Here is a 15,842-nt window from a genome sequence, read left to right on the forward strand (position 1 = left end):
TGGTATAAATTCATCTTGACTTTCTGTGTTATATGCTTGCTCTTGTCTCTTTTCTATTCTCTCAGATCTTCTTGCTCCGTCTATCCTGAGTCTCTCTTCCCTTTCTGACAGTTGTCTAGTGTGTTCTTCTTGTATCTGTTGGTTGGTCTTCCCTTTTACTCTTCCTCTCCTCCTTCTCTCAAGCGGGTTCGTGTGCCCCTGGATCTCGCCTTCCATATCATCCGACGTCGTTTCTTCTACTTGTGGATTGTTTCCTACTTCCACGTTTTCCGTATCTTTCTCTGCAGTGCAAGGGATTATGCAGTCTTCATTTCTCTCTGATATTTCGTCACTGCCTCCTTGTTCCGTCGTTTGCCTTTCCCTTAGTAATCGGGATCCCTTCTCTTGTTCGTTAAACTTGACCGTCCTGGCGCTATATATCCGATTCTCCTCGGCGTTGTATATTCTATACCCTCTGGTTTCCAACGAGTATCCCACGAAAATTCCCGAAAATTCTCGATCTGGCTCGAGGTTGCAGCTTATTCCTCATCTGTTTTGGTATGTAATAATAAGCCATACATCCAAATACCTTCAAGTATGAAACACTTGGTTACCATCCACTCCACTTCTCTTGTGGCGTTACCTTTGTGTCTGACTTCGTGGGTGTCAAGTTTTTCAGGTACGTCGCCGTCATCAGAGCTTCTCCCCAGAATCGTTCTGGAAGGTCTGCATCCATCAACATGGTCCGCATCTTATCGAGTAGCGTTCTGTTCGTTCTCTCTGCGATACCATTGCTTTGCGGGTTGTAGGCCACAGTTCTCTGGTGGTGGATGCCTTTGTTTCTGAATAACTCTTCAAATTTGTTGTTCACGAACTCTCTTCCATTGTCCGACCTAACACTTTTGATTTTCTTACATATTTGATTTTCCCACTTGTTCATGTATTTTTGAAAGTACTCATAGGCTTGGTCCTTGCTCTTTAATAGGAATGTGGTCGTATATCTGCTGTAGTCGTCGACTAGTACGAATATATACAAATTTCCATCAATTGAGGGTGTTGCCATTGGCCTGCATAGATCTATGTGTATTAATTGCAACGGTTGAGTAGACATGATGCTCTTTACCTTGTGTGGTTTTTGTGCCATCTTCCCAATGACGCATGACTCGCATATTCCTAATTTTTCTTTGGTCGAGTTCATGTCCCTGACTGCGTCTGTTTTTATCATCTCTTCTAAATATTCGTCACACACATGCCCTAACCGCTTGTGCCACAGCATTTTTTCCAGTGGTTTACCCTTGGCTTCCTTCCTCAGTTTGTCCTTTTCTGCTTCTCTTTCTCCTTGGCAGTTCTGTTTTTCAACAAGGTTTGCTTGCTCTATCATCTCGCCTTTTAGTATAAATATTCCGTTTTTTTCTTCTGCTTCTGCGATTACCCTGTTTGCTGGCCCCATTATTCTTGCAGCGCTGTTTCCAAATATTACAGTGTGCCCATTCCTATTTAATTGGCTTATTGACAACAGGTTAGCACGCAACTTTGGCACAAATAGTACATCTTTAATAGTAACTGTGTTCATACCTTTATGTGTTCGGACAGCTATCTTTATGTCACCTTTAGCATTTGTTTCTACGCTTCTCCCATCCTCAGCTAAGATCACTTTTGTGTGGTACGGTACTATGTTTCTCATACACTCTTTTTCTGGTGTCATGTGTGATGTTGAGCCGGAATCCAGGGTCCATATCTGTGTCCCCTTGTCTCTATTTCTTACTTCGGTATGGTAGTACTGTTCAGTTATCTGAAACGTAAACTCGTCTCTGTTCGCTACTGCCATGCTGCTTCGTTCTCTCCTTGTCGTCTGTTGTCTGTTTGTACCACTCGTATACCTCCTTGTGTTAACTCTATTATATGATGATTCACCTTTATTATATGATGTTTCGCCTCTATTATTTTGACGATGGAAGCAATCCCTCGCCAAGTGATTCTTCCTTCCACATATAAAACAGCCGCTATCTCTATTTTGTCTAAATTTTCCATCATTTGTGGCCCTATATGCTTTCTCACTTCTCCACGCTTGGTGTGGGTTATGTACACTGTTACCTTGAGCTTGGCCAATCCTCTCTTCCTCTTCCTGCAATGCGTGTTGCACCTCATTCAATGTTGCACTCCGTTGTGGCCTCAGCACCATTGCTGCCTTTTCTAATCTGTGGTGAGTACCTCTCACAATGTGGTACACTATTTCTCTCTCAGGTATCGGGTACCCCAATGCAGCGCTCCTGGATGCTATATTTTTAGCTCTGGTAATGTACTCACTCACCGTCTCTTCGCCCTTCATACTGACATTTTTCAGTTCTAACCCTATATCTATGCGCTTATCTTCCGCATCTCCAGCATACATTTTCTTGAGCTCTTCCCAAACAGTCCTTGCCTTGTTCTCAGTCAAGAACTGACCTGCCTGACTGTCTGACAAGGTCGTGATGATTATGCCAAAGGCCTCATCATTTTTAGATTCCCATACCTTCCTTACCTTGGCATTCTGTGACTCAGGGTCGCCAGCAATCGGTGGTTCCTCGCTTTCTATAATTTCTCGGAACAACTTCCGCGTTCTGAGTATCGCCGCCACCTTTAATGCCCACACGTGGTAATTTTTGCCGGTTAGTAATTCTACTCTGCTCAGCGGTATCCCCATTGATTCTGCCATTTTTTCCCTTCTATTTTTCGCCGCTGATGTTCTTAACGATAATTACTTCTGGCACTTTCTTCTTTCTATATTGTCGCCACGTGCTCTTCCTAACCTCTGTTACACCACGTATCGTCTATAACCTCATACCTTCCGTTTTCTATTTTACCGTAACCACGCTCTGCTACCAAATGTTGGGATCATGGATGCGGTGAGGCAAAGGTACGAGACACTTGCTGATAATTGCACATATTTTATAAAGGAAAAATACTGTTAACTGATACATAAAATCCGACTCTCTCATTCAAGCGCGCGTACATCATCCGAGAGCGTTTCAGCGCACACCCCCACCACACACACTCGTAGGGCGCGCATGCCCCGTCGCTCATCACACCGTCTATGCATGTTTGACCATGTATATCAATCATTTATCGTTTACAATTTTGCTATCCCTCGGTTCCCTTTCCTTGGATTCTACCGGGTAAGTTACAGCTCTTCTCTTTTAATTTTATTTTCCTATTTATCTCTAGCTCTAGTTTTTGCTAAAATAGAGTCTACTTCGGTGTTTATACATTTCACAAGCCCCTAGTTGTCTAGTTACGGTCTGTTGTTGATTTTAATTCCTACTTCTATACTTTAATTCGTTTTCCCTATTTAGTAGATACTCGGTGCTCCTGACGTTAGCTCCTAACTTTTCATTATCTGGATGGTTTCCATCTGTTAGGTCGAGTTCCTACTAATTAAACTACTCTATTCTAATTTTCCATCTGCTAACTTATATCTATGTTTTTATGCTACTACTATTTACAATTTTTTCGCTTGCCTTTCCTATTCTATCTACCTGTTATTCAAGTTTCTCTCTCTCTTCCCTACGAAATCGTACGTTTCTCTCTCTCTCGCTCCTATCCAGACGTATCTTTCTGTCTTCTTACTTGTCAGCCTCCGCTTGGTGGGGGGAGGGATGCTTGAGTATGCAGGGGTGGTGTTAAGGAGATGAGGGTCCAGATGCATGGGTCGTCGGCTTCAGTGAGAAGGCACCGTGGTTCTGGCCCAGTGGACGTCCGAGGAGGGTTATTTGTCCGAGGTGCTGGTTTTCCTTAGCCTGGTCCCACTTTTTCAGCTTCTTGCACAGACATCGGTCTGCAGTTACCCCGAATTTTTCCTCGTCATGGTCACCTCACCAGAGTCGTTACATTCGCCTTGATCCTTGGTCCCCGCATCGGACGTTTCAGTATCCGTTATTTACCAGGTCCCTGAGAGCGAGAGAGAGGGGAGAGAGAAACTATTACCGAGTATCCTTGTGTAATTTTCTAACTACTATTTTACCTCTATATTTTTATTTCATTTACAACTACTTAACTTATTGATCTTCGGTTAGAGGTCCGCCATTCGGTCTGGATCTCCCGATTCGAGGTCAGCCACCGTTCCCCTTAGTTCCGGGTTGTCCAGTCCTAGACGTTCCCTTCTCCTTTGTTCAGCCTCCTTTTTTTCAGGATTTTCCTGCAGAAGGCAGAAAAGGCCATCCATGCTGGCTGCTTTTTACAGATGGCTTCCATGACCGATCTAGGGCTGATGTCTTCTTCCCTTAGTCCTAGCTCGTACTCTAGCTCCTTCCTTTCCTCTCCCCACTCCTGGCAGATGAAAAGTGTGTGCTCCGGGGTGTCTAGCGTTCCCTGGTGGAACCAGCAATCCCTTGACTCGGCCTTCCCGATTCTTCTCCTGAAAGCGTTAAAAACGCCGTGGCCCGTTAAGGCTTGAGTTAAATAAAAATCTAATTCGCCGTGTTTCCTCTCCTTCCAGATCTTTATATTCGGGATCAGTTTGTAGGTCCATCTACCGACGTTAGCTGTTTCCCAAGTCTTCTGCCATTCAATGTCTGATTCCTCCTTCATTATTCTTCTGGTCCATCTTTTCATGATTGTCTTTATCTCTTGCAGTTCTTCTTCTGATCCCTTTCCCGCTTCTATTTCTACCAATTCAGGATAGTCATTTCCTATGGATTCCCCTCTCCTTAGCCTTTCTCTGATATCTCTTATGTCTGTATTTATTTTTTCCTCCCATTTAAATAATTTCCTTCTTTCCTGTATTTTAAGGTTCCACGGCGTAATTCCCGATAGAACGCACAGCGTTTCTGTTGGCACTGTCCTGTACGATGAGACAACCCTGGACAGGCCTATTCTCTGGGTTCTTTTCAGTAACCTCCAGTTAGTGTTATTTTTTATTGCATCAGCACATATAGGAGCTCCATAAAGAACGATGGATTCTATCGTCATGTAGTACAGTTTCCTTATGGACTGTCTTGCTTTCGTTGCATTAGTCATTAGGCTGCTTAGGGCTGCCAGGGTCCTTATCGCCTTGTTAGTTGCCGTCTCAATATGTTTTCTGAAACTCCTCCTGTCATCGAAAATGACTCTCAGGTACTTCAGGTGGGAGTTTGGTTTTACGTCTGTGTTACCAATTTTAAGGGAAAAGTCTTCCCCGACCCTTTTACGGTTCAGCATGATCACCTCCGTTTTGTTTCCGGCTAACGCGAGTCCGGCTGTTTGCATCCAGTTTTTAGAGTCCTCGATGAAAGATTCTGCTCTTAGCTTTAATCTATGGATGGTGGCCGCCTGGGCTATAATGACCACGTCGTCAACAAATGCCAGTCTCATTGACATCGGTGGTAGGGGTCGTTTCAGGAGTCCGTCGTAGACTAGGTTCCATAGGAACGGGCCTAACACAGAACCCTGAGGAACCCTCATCTGCATGTCGATACTTATCGGCACTTCTTCCGCCTGGTAGGTTACTATCCTTCCCCTCAAATAATTTTTTGTTACGCTTACCATGTACTCTGGTAGATTCCTCCTTTTCATTTCAGCGATTATGGCTTCCCAGCTAAGGGTGTTAAACGCGTTTCTAACGTCGAGCGCAATCATGGCTGCATAGCGTTGTTTAGTCGATGCTTCGTTGGCCGCTTCCCTGATCTTCTCCATTGGCTGTAGGGTTGACTTCCCCTTACAGAAACCAAACTGGTTCTGGTTGAAGGATTCTTCGCCCAGTTCTTTTAGCATTCTTATTTTCAGGATGTATTCTAACAGTTTTGCCATCGCATCGATAATGCAGATTGGCCTGTAGGCTGACGGTTCTGCCGGGTCTTTTCCCTCCTTTCTGAGCAGAATCGTCTTCGCCTCCTTCCATGCCTGGGGTATTTTCCTCCTTCTAATTATGCTATTATAGAGAGTCAAAAATCTGTCTCGCCTGAACTGAACCATCGCTTTAATCAATTCTGGAGGGATGCCGTCCAAACCCGCCACTTTTCCTGTTTTCAGAAGTTTGGCGGCCACTTTAATTTCTTCCTGCGTTATTTCGGGGAAATCGTTTTCTTGGTTATCTTCCTCTTCGGGTTCTCTGTTTACTGGGTCCTCGCCTGTACCCTCGGAGTCTTGTGCCTTCCCATTCTCAGAGAGATGGGGAAAGAGTCCTCGCATTACAGTCTCGGCAAATTCCGGGGAAAGGGATGCAGGAGGTGATCCCTTTTTTGCTCTCCTAATAATTGTTTTATACGGCTTTCCCCAAGGATCTTTCTCTATGGATTCACAAAGTTCGTTCCAAGTTCTATTCTTTTCTTTACTTATCATTATCTGCAGCCTCTTTTTTCCCTTCTCGTCAAGGAAGGTTAGGATTTCTCTTTCTTCATTTCTTTTCCTCTTTCTAGCTCTCTGTATTTTCCTTCTTAATTTTTGAACTTTTGCCCTCTCCTCTTTGATCTCTTGGTTCCACCATGGGTTATTTCTCCTCCTGCATCCCTTTCCTTGGCCGATTTTTTCTAAAGATTCCTCGCAGACCTTTTTGATTAAAGTTAGGAACTTTCCTTCTTGCTCCATTGACCATTGATTTCCCTCGTTGATTTCCTCTTCGGCCAGTGACCTATCCAGAGCTTCTTTAAGCTTGGTGAGGCCCTGGCGGTTAATTCTCCATCTGCAAATATTTGAATTAGTTTCCGTTCGATTTTTACCCGTCATTTTCAGTTCTGATAATATATATTTGTGGTCTGAAGCAATTTCCTTGCTCAGTACTCTAGATATCAAACCATCGTTTCTAGCAAGGTCGGGCGTCGTAGCCACAAAATCCAGGTATGAGACCGATCTTCCTTTTTCGAAGGTAGGACCCCCCAGTGGCCACACCGGAGCTATTTCGCAGCTTAGCAGGGAATCAAGAAGTATCGTGCCCTTTGTATTCTGCTCTTCAGAGCCCCATGCTGGTGATCTTGCATTGAAGTCTCCTCCGAGAATGATACTCCTTCCCTTGCTCTTTTCCTGCTTAACGAACTCTAAAATTCTATCTATTTTGAGAGCGTATGCATCTTCCGTGGTGCTAGGAGATAAATAAATGCTGACAAAAATTATATTCCTGATCCTTACTGCCACGAAGTCTTCTCCTATTTTGTCTCCGTCTTCTTGTCTGATGATTCCGTTATTTTCCGTTACCCAGATGGCCGCTGTTCCCTTCGTGGAATACAACCAGTTTCCGGGGTTATACAAGGGTTCCGAGATTAAAATCAGGTCCGCCTTTAGTTCCAGAGCAGCCTGGGGAAGTAAGTAGTGGGCCAGCCTGCAATGGTTCAGATTTATCTGTAAAATTTTTAGATTGAATTTTGTTTTGAACTCCCAGCTAATTGCTGCAAATATTTTTTATACTGCGGACAGTTGGTCGCTCCGGCTACGTGTTCGGCCTTGGCTGCTGGTACCCCCTTTCTGGTACAGAGGACACAGCATCGGATCGCCTGACAGCCGTTGATCTGGTGGCCGATTACTCCACACCTTCTGCAAAGCTCCTGGCCTTGGGTATCTATATTACAATTGTAGGACATATGACCGTATTCATGGCATTTAAAACACCTTACCAAACTTTGTGTCCTGTTGACTCTGCAGTTGGTGAACCCGATTTTTATTTTACTAGTACCCTTTAGTTTTTCTAGAGCCTTCGCCGGAAAATTGACAATTACCGTTTTTGTCCCGCCGAAGCCAAACCTTGACGTTTTGATTTTTATTTCATGTAGTTCCAGTTTTATTTCCCTCGCCAGTTCTGTGATAATTTCTTCCTTTTCCAAGGTGGGGTCAACATCCTTGATTTCGAAGGATACTTTCGGTGTTAATCTTCTCACAACGTGCTCTTCGCCTAGGGTTTCTTTGACTATTTTTTCGAAGCCTATGCCGTTGGTAGTTTTCTCCATCTCGATGATCAGGTCGCCTCCTCTTGATTTTCTCACCGTTCGTATACCTTCCATCTTGCTGCCTGCATTAGTTTTCAATTCTTTAAAGAGATCGGCGAAGGTTTTGGTCCCATTTGATTTAATCATTATTGCCTCCGTTTTTGGGGGAGCGGGGATTCTTCTTTTCTTTTCTCTCTCTATCTCTTCTTCTCTTTTCTTTCTCAGAGTCTCTTCTTCTTATCTCTTCTTCTTATTCAACTGCCTTCTTTCTTCTGCTTTCTTATTTCTTTCTATTACTGTATAGCCTTCACTGTCCTCTTGGTTTCTGTCTTGGCTCTCGGTATTACTACCCTTTCCTCTCCTTCTTCTCTCTGTCCCCTCGTCTTCCGTTTCTGTGTCCTGTGCTTTTTTTGGTGCACCCGAATTCTCTGGAATCACCTATTTTAGTGTCTTTTTCCCTTTACCTTTGCTGGGCGCTGTCTCTCTTGTTCCTGAAAAACCAGGTCCGAGCTGTATCGGTGAGCTTTGCGTGCGTATGTCCCTAAGGTGAATACTATCTTTTAATCGTTTGTTCTCTAGTCTGAGTTCGATATTTTTGAGCTTAATTATAATAGATTCGGTGTTCCTATCTGCTTGCCCAGCGTGAAGCTTGATACTACTCTTAACTCTATTGGTCGGATCGGATGTAAAATTTTTTATTTCCCTCGTTGAAGTCTTCGTTTTGCTCAGAAGCTTTCCCAATTCCTTGATGGATTTTAGAATGTCCTCATCGTCTTCTTTTCCGTCTTCGCCAATAGGACGTATACCCTAGTACGTACTCGCCCAACACCGGCGCCGTTAGGGACTATTCATACTTGCCGGGACCGGTTGATTCTGCGGCCGGACTCTAGGCCTAATGCCATGTTAACCAAAAATCGGATGCCTTCGTTCCGGCCGTTGGACTAATCCCCTCGGCCGCCGTTTATCTCGAGGCCGGCAAGCGGCTGATCATTACCAGATGCCCTTTCGAGAGCGCGTTGACAGTTCCCAGCTGTGCGTGGCACAACAAAAAAAGGTTTTTCGGGGCCCCACAGCTCCTTAAGTAAACTATCGGTATCTCTCCTCTACAACATTATGGAGATAGGAATCGTTCCTGCCTCTTCGTGAAACAGCATCACACATCCTTATATATTAACGTAAATTATACATATATTGAAAACGAGAATATTTGTTTTTTTTTTTTTTTGAGGAAGTATCCACATTAGGAAGGGACTATGTCTCGAATTTTGATGACATTGAAAAATGTTGTGGTCCAAGTGAAAGTGGAAGAAATCCGAAACAATACTCCCAAAAGTGTTCGATATCGCGTGGAATGACTCAATTACATGATAATTTGTAGAATAAGAAGAATTAATTCCACATACATTGCATCGTTTTGTCTTACGTCACGAAAAAATGTATATGGAAACTGCTACATTTTTGTCCATAATGACCTAAAAGTGATTAGATGGTAGGTTCCGTGGCAACAATGCGATGGCGTATCTATCTCTTGTCCAATGAGACGAGGCAGTAGATGTAAACATAGCCATTCGAGTGCGAGAGAGTTGAAGTTACCCTTACAAGATAATTAGCAAAGGACGCACGCTGGGTGCTTCACTGTCTCGGTCTCGTTGGACAGAGTGTAGGTACGACTGCGCGGCTGATTGGATCAGAGTTCAAGGGACACGCCTCGTTTCACACGTATTTTCGGCTACAGTCGAAATATTGGCTACAGCGATCACATATACTATGTAGCGTGTGACGTCGAAGCCAAAACACTGGGACTACGGGCGCGGCTGAGATGGGCATAGGCAGACCTAACGATAGTTTTTTTTTAACTCTCCGGAGTTTTTACTTATAATCATTTATAAGATATAGAGTATTTTTGTTCGGAGTTTTATTGTTCCTTATAGTTTGAACTATTACTTCTTAACATTACAACTCAGATGAACAATTTTCCTTCCATCCTGGAAAGGCACCACAGTTATTTAAGATGGAAGTGGGATAAAATAATTTGTCTTTATGAAACCCTGTTTTATTAAACTGTATACGTGCTCATCCGTAATCCAGAAAGCAATTGTGACATTAAAATTTCATTATTCTGGTCATCAAGATACAATTGTAGATAAGAAAAATATTATACTCCAAAACGTAGAGATTTAACACAATATCAAGAAATAAGCATTACAATTCACAGAATTTTAATGAAGGAAGACAGAGCTAAACATATAATTTAACAATGCTAAAATTTATTTGTGAAGCTGAATTTTATTGTTCCTTATAGTTTGAACCATTACTTATTAACATTACAACTCAGATGAACAATATTCTTTTCTCTACTTCAAAAATGGATTCTGTGCGGATGCTGTCGTGGCACCCGGCGTGACTCGGCGGCCGGAGAGCATCGGACGAGATCGGATGACCTACACCGGATGCCCAGCTCTCGGCGCATGCATAGGCATCCCCGGGGTGTAGAGGGGATTAAACTGTTCTTGTGTTAGGTAGCGAACCTCCGCTGTGTGCGGCTCTTAGCTTTTGTTGCGAGCATCTCGAGCGCCTTCTCAGGTTGCCTTGCTAGGGTTCCGGCAAATATGAATTAGGAAAACGCGGTAGTATTCATACTAACGTTCGCCTCCGGCAAGTATGAATAGACTCTTACTCGTTCGCGGGACTAGCCCACAGGACGAGCTCCGAACGCGGCTGTGACTGAACGATGACTAAACGTGCGAGGCGCGAGGCACGGTCGCGGATCGGAGAGCGAGTCGTAGGAATCGGGAAACGGATCTCGAGGAGGGGGAAGAGAGCCGAAGTGTCGCTGCGTCGTAGTGCTCGGGAGTACTGCCTTTCCTCGCACAGGACGTATACCCTAGTGCTCGTACGACCAACACCGGCGTGCTCACGCACGCACACGGTAGTATACCATAGGACGCGCGTTTACACGCGGCTGCGAGGAGTCCGGAGCTCGGAGATGTTACTCCGAGAGCTGCTCCAGGCCAACTCCGGTTCTGGCTTTTTTTTTTTTAAACAGGATTAACCTGGAAATTTACTTTGAGGGTTTGGGTGTTAAAGGTACCTAGAACAGAGGCTCTCTAACCTTTAAGCATAATGGATATTTCTGGTAATCGATTGATAGGTTGTGATTAGCGTGACATAACATGAGGGTGAATTATAAGAAAATTTACAAAAAACTTATAGACAGGCTTGCAAATAGTTTGCGGCTTTAGGGTAAGCAATTTGTCCCCCGATGGAAGCTGGAGCTAGCCGGTACAGAGTGTCCTAGGAAGAGTCCATGGGTCCGAGTATCGACGAGTCATCTTTCCATCTTGCACATCCGCTTTTCTCCTAAAGCTCAGTTATGGCTTTAGGGAACGTTTAGCCGGTCAAGCAGCCGTAGCAGACCTCCCGGGCTGAGGGGAGGGGAAGGAACCGACGGTGTCGGATTTTGGCCAGGAGCCGGAACAGTGGAGACGGACCTGCAGGAATCGATGATAGGTCCAGAGGGAAACGAATCCTAGGAGAATAAGGCAGTTGGTCTCTCCAGTGCTATTTGTCGTATCAATGGATTTTGATGATCATATGGTTTAAACCCACTGACCAGGGCATGAAAAACCTTGTCAAGCATGGGTGTATCGGAAAAGGTCGCCGTCCGAACGATACTTAGAATGAGGAGGAGCCGGAATCGCACAGCGCTGTGCGTCGAAGTTGAATGAAAAAGAGTCTGTGACGAACACGTGTATTTGGATGAAAGTGGACTGTATTTTTGAACTGTATGAAAGTGAACTGTATTTGAAACTGTATGGACACTGTACGTTGAAATATACAATAAATATGTACACGAATAACGCGTTGATTAGCGAGTTGAAACCAACGATTAGGAAGAGCGCAGAGAAAACAGGACCGAGTCGCACGACGGTTGAACAGCGAAGATGGAAGCAGGATTCGGAGCGCGACCGAATTCTGCCTTCCTGGAAGTCGCGTATTGGTCCTTTTTGGATCACGCGATGATCCATGATCGATCATTGGGTCGCGATCGATGGATCCCGAGGGGAAAGACGGGGGTAACGCGAGCTGGCGTAACGGCTTTCCGCGACACCGCGTTCGGTGGCCGACGTCACGGTGGGGCAAGAGGAGCGCGAGACGAAAACCCCACCGCGAACGTTCGCGCAATCGCGAACAATGGGGAGGTCTGATTTTATATGTATTTCTGAGGTGGGGTGATCCATAGGTAGGTTTAGGATAATTTTAATTGCTTTATTTTGCACTCTTTGTAATGAGATGAGGTGGGATTTTGCTGCAATGTGCCAAAGGTGAACTCCATAGGTTATGACTGATCGAATGCAAGTTTTGTAAATTAATATCTTTAGATGTGTTTGAAGCTTTTATTTTTTGTTAATTAATATATTGGCCGCAGCAAGGGCTGTAACCGCTTTTTTTCCTATCGAGGACTGCAGGTCCCCACCTCATTTGGGAGTCCAGGACCACTCCCAGGTATTTGACTTTGTCTGACCAGTCGACCTCATATTTGTTTATCTTTAATTTTGGAAGATCATTCATTTGAATTTTTCTTTTCCTGGTGAAAAGGATGACCTGAGTTTTGGAGCTGTTCAATGAGAGCTTCCAGTTGTTGAAAAATTTGTCAATGAGGTCAAGATGATCTTGCAGTATTTTCACTAGGGTGGAACTCCAGGTTGATCAGTTTTGCGATAAGTCCATTATGCCAGACTGAATCGAATGCTTTATTGAGATCCAGTAGGACCATTCCGGAATAGCGTCTGATGTTCATTTAGTGGGTGTGAAATTGGGCTGTACGCACCAGCTGGTGGATCGTAGAGTGACTGCTTCGGAATCCAAACTGTGAGTCTATGAGGATGTTTCTCTCGGCGATTTGGGATTTTAGTAGGCCGTAGATCACCTTCTCAAAGAGTTTGCCTAATATGGGCAAAAGGCGAATAGGTCTATAGCTTGAGGGGAGCCTGTGATCATTCCCGGGCTTGGGGATAGGTATGACTTTGGCTATTTTCCAAGCTTGAGGAAAGTAAGCTAGTTTGATGCAAGCTTTGAAGATATAGTAAAGCTGTACAAAGGTGTTCCTGGGAGCTTTTTTAATTAGATTTGGTGCGAAACCATCCCAGCCGCAAGCTTTCTTGGGTTTTAACCTGTCTGCTAGTATCCTGATATCCATCGGGGAGAGGCGAGAGATTAAGTCTATGCAGGGAGAAGGAGAGGTGAATTCTTTCAGATGGAAGTTTGCAACTTTTTGGTTGATCAGAAGTTGGAGGGGTGATTTCTGGTTGTAGGCATCCTCGAACACCCGGCTGAATTGTTCGGCTAATAGTTGAGCTTTTATGGAATTTTGGTCGTGATAGGATCCAGAATCATCCAAAAGGGGAGGGATGTTTGTTGGTTTTTTCATTAATTTCCGGAAGACTGGCCAGAAGGTATAAGAGTTTTTTGCTTCTTGAATCTGTTCCTGTACTTGCATGTGTTTGAGCAACCTGACTCTATTCCGTATGGCTCCATTTAATTGTTTGTAGAACCCGAGGAAGATGAAGTTTCCGTATCTTTGCCATTTTTTCCTGGCTTTATTTCTCAATCTGATCATAAATTTTAATTTTTCATCAGGAAGGATGAATTTGTCAGGAGTGTTCACGAAGGATGTGGATTTGTAAAAACATGATTTGAGAAACCTTTGGAGATGCGAGACTTTTCGGTCAATGTCATCGGCATGTGCTTTGTACGTTTCCCAGTTGGTAACTGGGGAGGAGGTGGCAAAAGAGTGTTTGTGTTCCGACATTAGCAGGACAGGGCGATGATCGGAGGACAGGTCTTCGGTAACATCGCACCGGAGGTTAGTATAGGTGTCCGCCAGGAAGAAATCAATTTTTGTTGGCATACAGTTAGGCCGAAAAAAGGTACAAGTGGGAGGTACGATCAGCGAGTAGCAGTTGCTTATCATATGATCTTCAAGGGTCCTACCATTTGTATTGGATCTCGCTTTACTATTCCAGGAGGAATGCTTTGCATTCAGGTCGACACCAGCAATGAATGGTAGTCTGAAGTTTGTGATGGAATTTAGAGCTTCAGGATCTAGTTTTTGGTCAGGGCAGTAGGCAGAGACTACTATGAGAGAAGGGTTAGAGAGCTTTATGGCTATCGCTTCAAGGTTTTTGACTGGTTTAAGGTTGTAGGGTTGAAAACGAAGATTTTTGTGGACCAGAATGGCCACACCTCCACGGGGCTTCCCATCAGCCCTGTCGCCTCTGATTATGTTGTAGTTTGTGAGAAGAATATTCATTGAGGGGGTAAGCCAAGTTTCTTGGATCATGGCTATTAGAACGTTATTAGAGGTCATGAAGAGTTCAAGTTCAGGTATTTTTGGAAAGAAGGAACATGCATTCCAAGTCATGAGGGTCCCAGGGAGAGATGGGGTGAAAACAATTATGAAAATAATTGCTGAGCAGCATCAAAGAGAATTTCGATCTTGTCGAACGTGGTTGTGCACGAAGCAAGCTTGGGGCGAATTGCCTTTAGGATGGGAACAGCTCTTTTAAAGAAGAAGATGGCTTCTTTAAATAACTCGCTGGTTTCCGAGGAGCCAAGAGGTCCAGGATTCAGGTTATGGCTGGGAAGAGGGGAATGCCCTTTTACCACTTCACTAAAAGATCTGTCACCAATCAGAGCAGACGCTTGACGAGAAGGAGTAAGATCTAGGGGTGGAGATCGATGGTTTGTGGTAGAGCGTGGGGAAGGACGCGGGGTTGATTTTCTATTAATATAGGTTAGTAAGCTGGGACATTGTGAGAAATTGGCAGTGTGGATTCCATTACAGTTCGCGCATTTTGCTGGAGAATCTGGGGATTTTTGACAATCTTTAGTTAGATGATCAAGTCCACACTTGACACATCTAGGGACCTTGAAACAGTTTGCAGACGCATGGCCGAACGCTTGGCATCTGTAGCATTGCGTGTAGTTTTTGGCTTTGACGAATCGTTCCCAGTAGACCCGGCAATGAAATATAAAACCAACTGTCTTTACATAGGATAATTTTGTGCCAGGGGGAAAGGTGATTTTATAGAGCGAGTTGTTAGGGGAAGTTTTAAAAGAGACTATGTTAGTGGGGTTTAAGTTTAAGAGCTGGAGTTCTGAAGCTAAGGAATCAGTGTCAATAAAGGGGAGCGCAAAGGTGTGAAAATTAAAGCCTGCCTTTTGAAACGCCAGTTTGGCCTCAGAGAAGATTTTAGAGTCATTGAAATGCAATCTAACTTGATTACCCAGATATTTTAGATAGAAATTTTTTCCTATTTGGTTTTCAAGTTCATTACTGAAGTTCAAGACTTCATTTTCAGCTAAACGAATATACATCGGCGGTGGGCGAGATAAGGGTGTAGAGTTGTTTGGATTTTTAGTGTTTGCAGTGAGATTGTTTGGTAAAGGTTTTGGTTTTTTACTCACGTTAGCGGAGTTTATCACTGAGGACTCGGCAAGGTTTTTGAAGGCATCAGAAGAAAAAATGTCAAATCTGTTGGAGGTCGGGATATTTGCGTTGTTTATCCATGCGTTGTTGAGGTTAGGGTTGGAGTTGGAGTTGACGTTGGAGCTGACGTTGGAGTTGGAGTTGGAGTTGGAGTTGGGATTGGAGTTCAGCATGGTGTCCTTACGTTGTCTCTTGGGTACAGGAGGTAATTGATTGAGGGTTGAATGCTCTTCCAGGATGTGAGTCGTTAAATTCGACGATTTTGTTTTTTCGCCGGCAATGCGGCTAACATGGCCGGAGGGGCCAGGCTCCGCCGTTTTGGAGAGACAGGTCTATCACTTGGTTTTATATAATGACTGGATAGGATGCGTTAGACAAGGAACTGGGTAATCTTGATAATTTTAATCATAAATCAGAACAAAGAACGATTTTTAAGATCACTGATAATATGAACAAAAGTAACCTCGATGTTTACTCGGTCGCAGCTAAGAGCTGAATGAACG

This window comes from Halictus rubicundus, unplaced genomic scaffold, assembly GCF_050948215.1.
Source record: "Halictus rubicundus isolate RS-2024b unplaced genomic scaffold, iyHalRubi1_principal scaffold0020, whole genome shotgun sequence".
Taxonomy (NCBI): domain Eukaryota; kingdom Metazoa; phylum Arthropoda; class Insecta; order Hymenoptera; family Halictidae; genus Halictus; species Halictus rubicundus.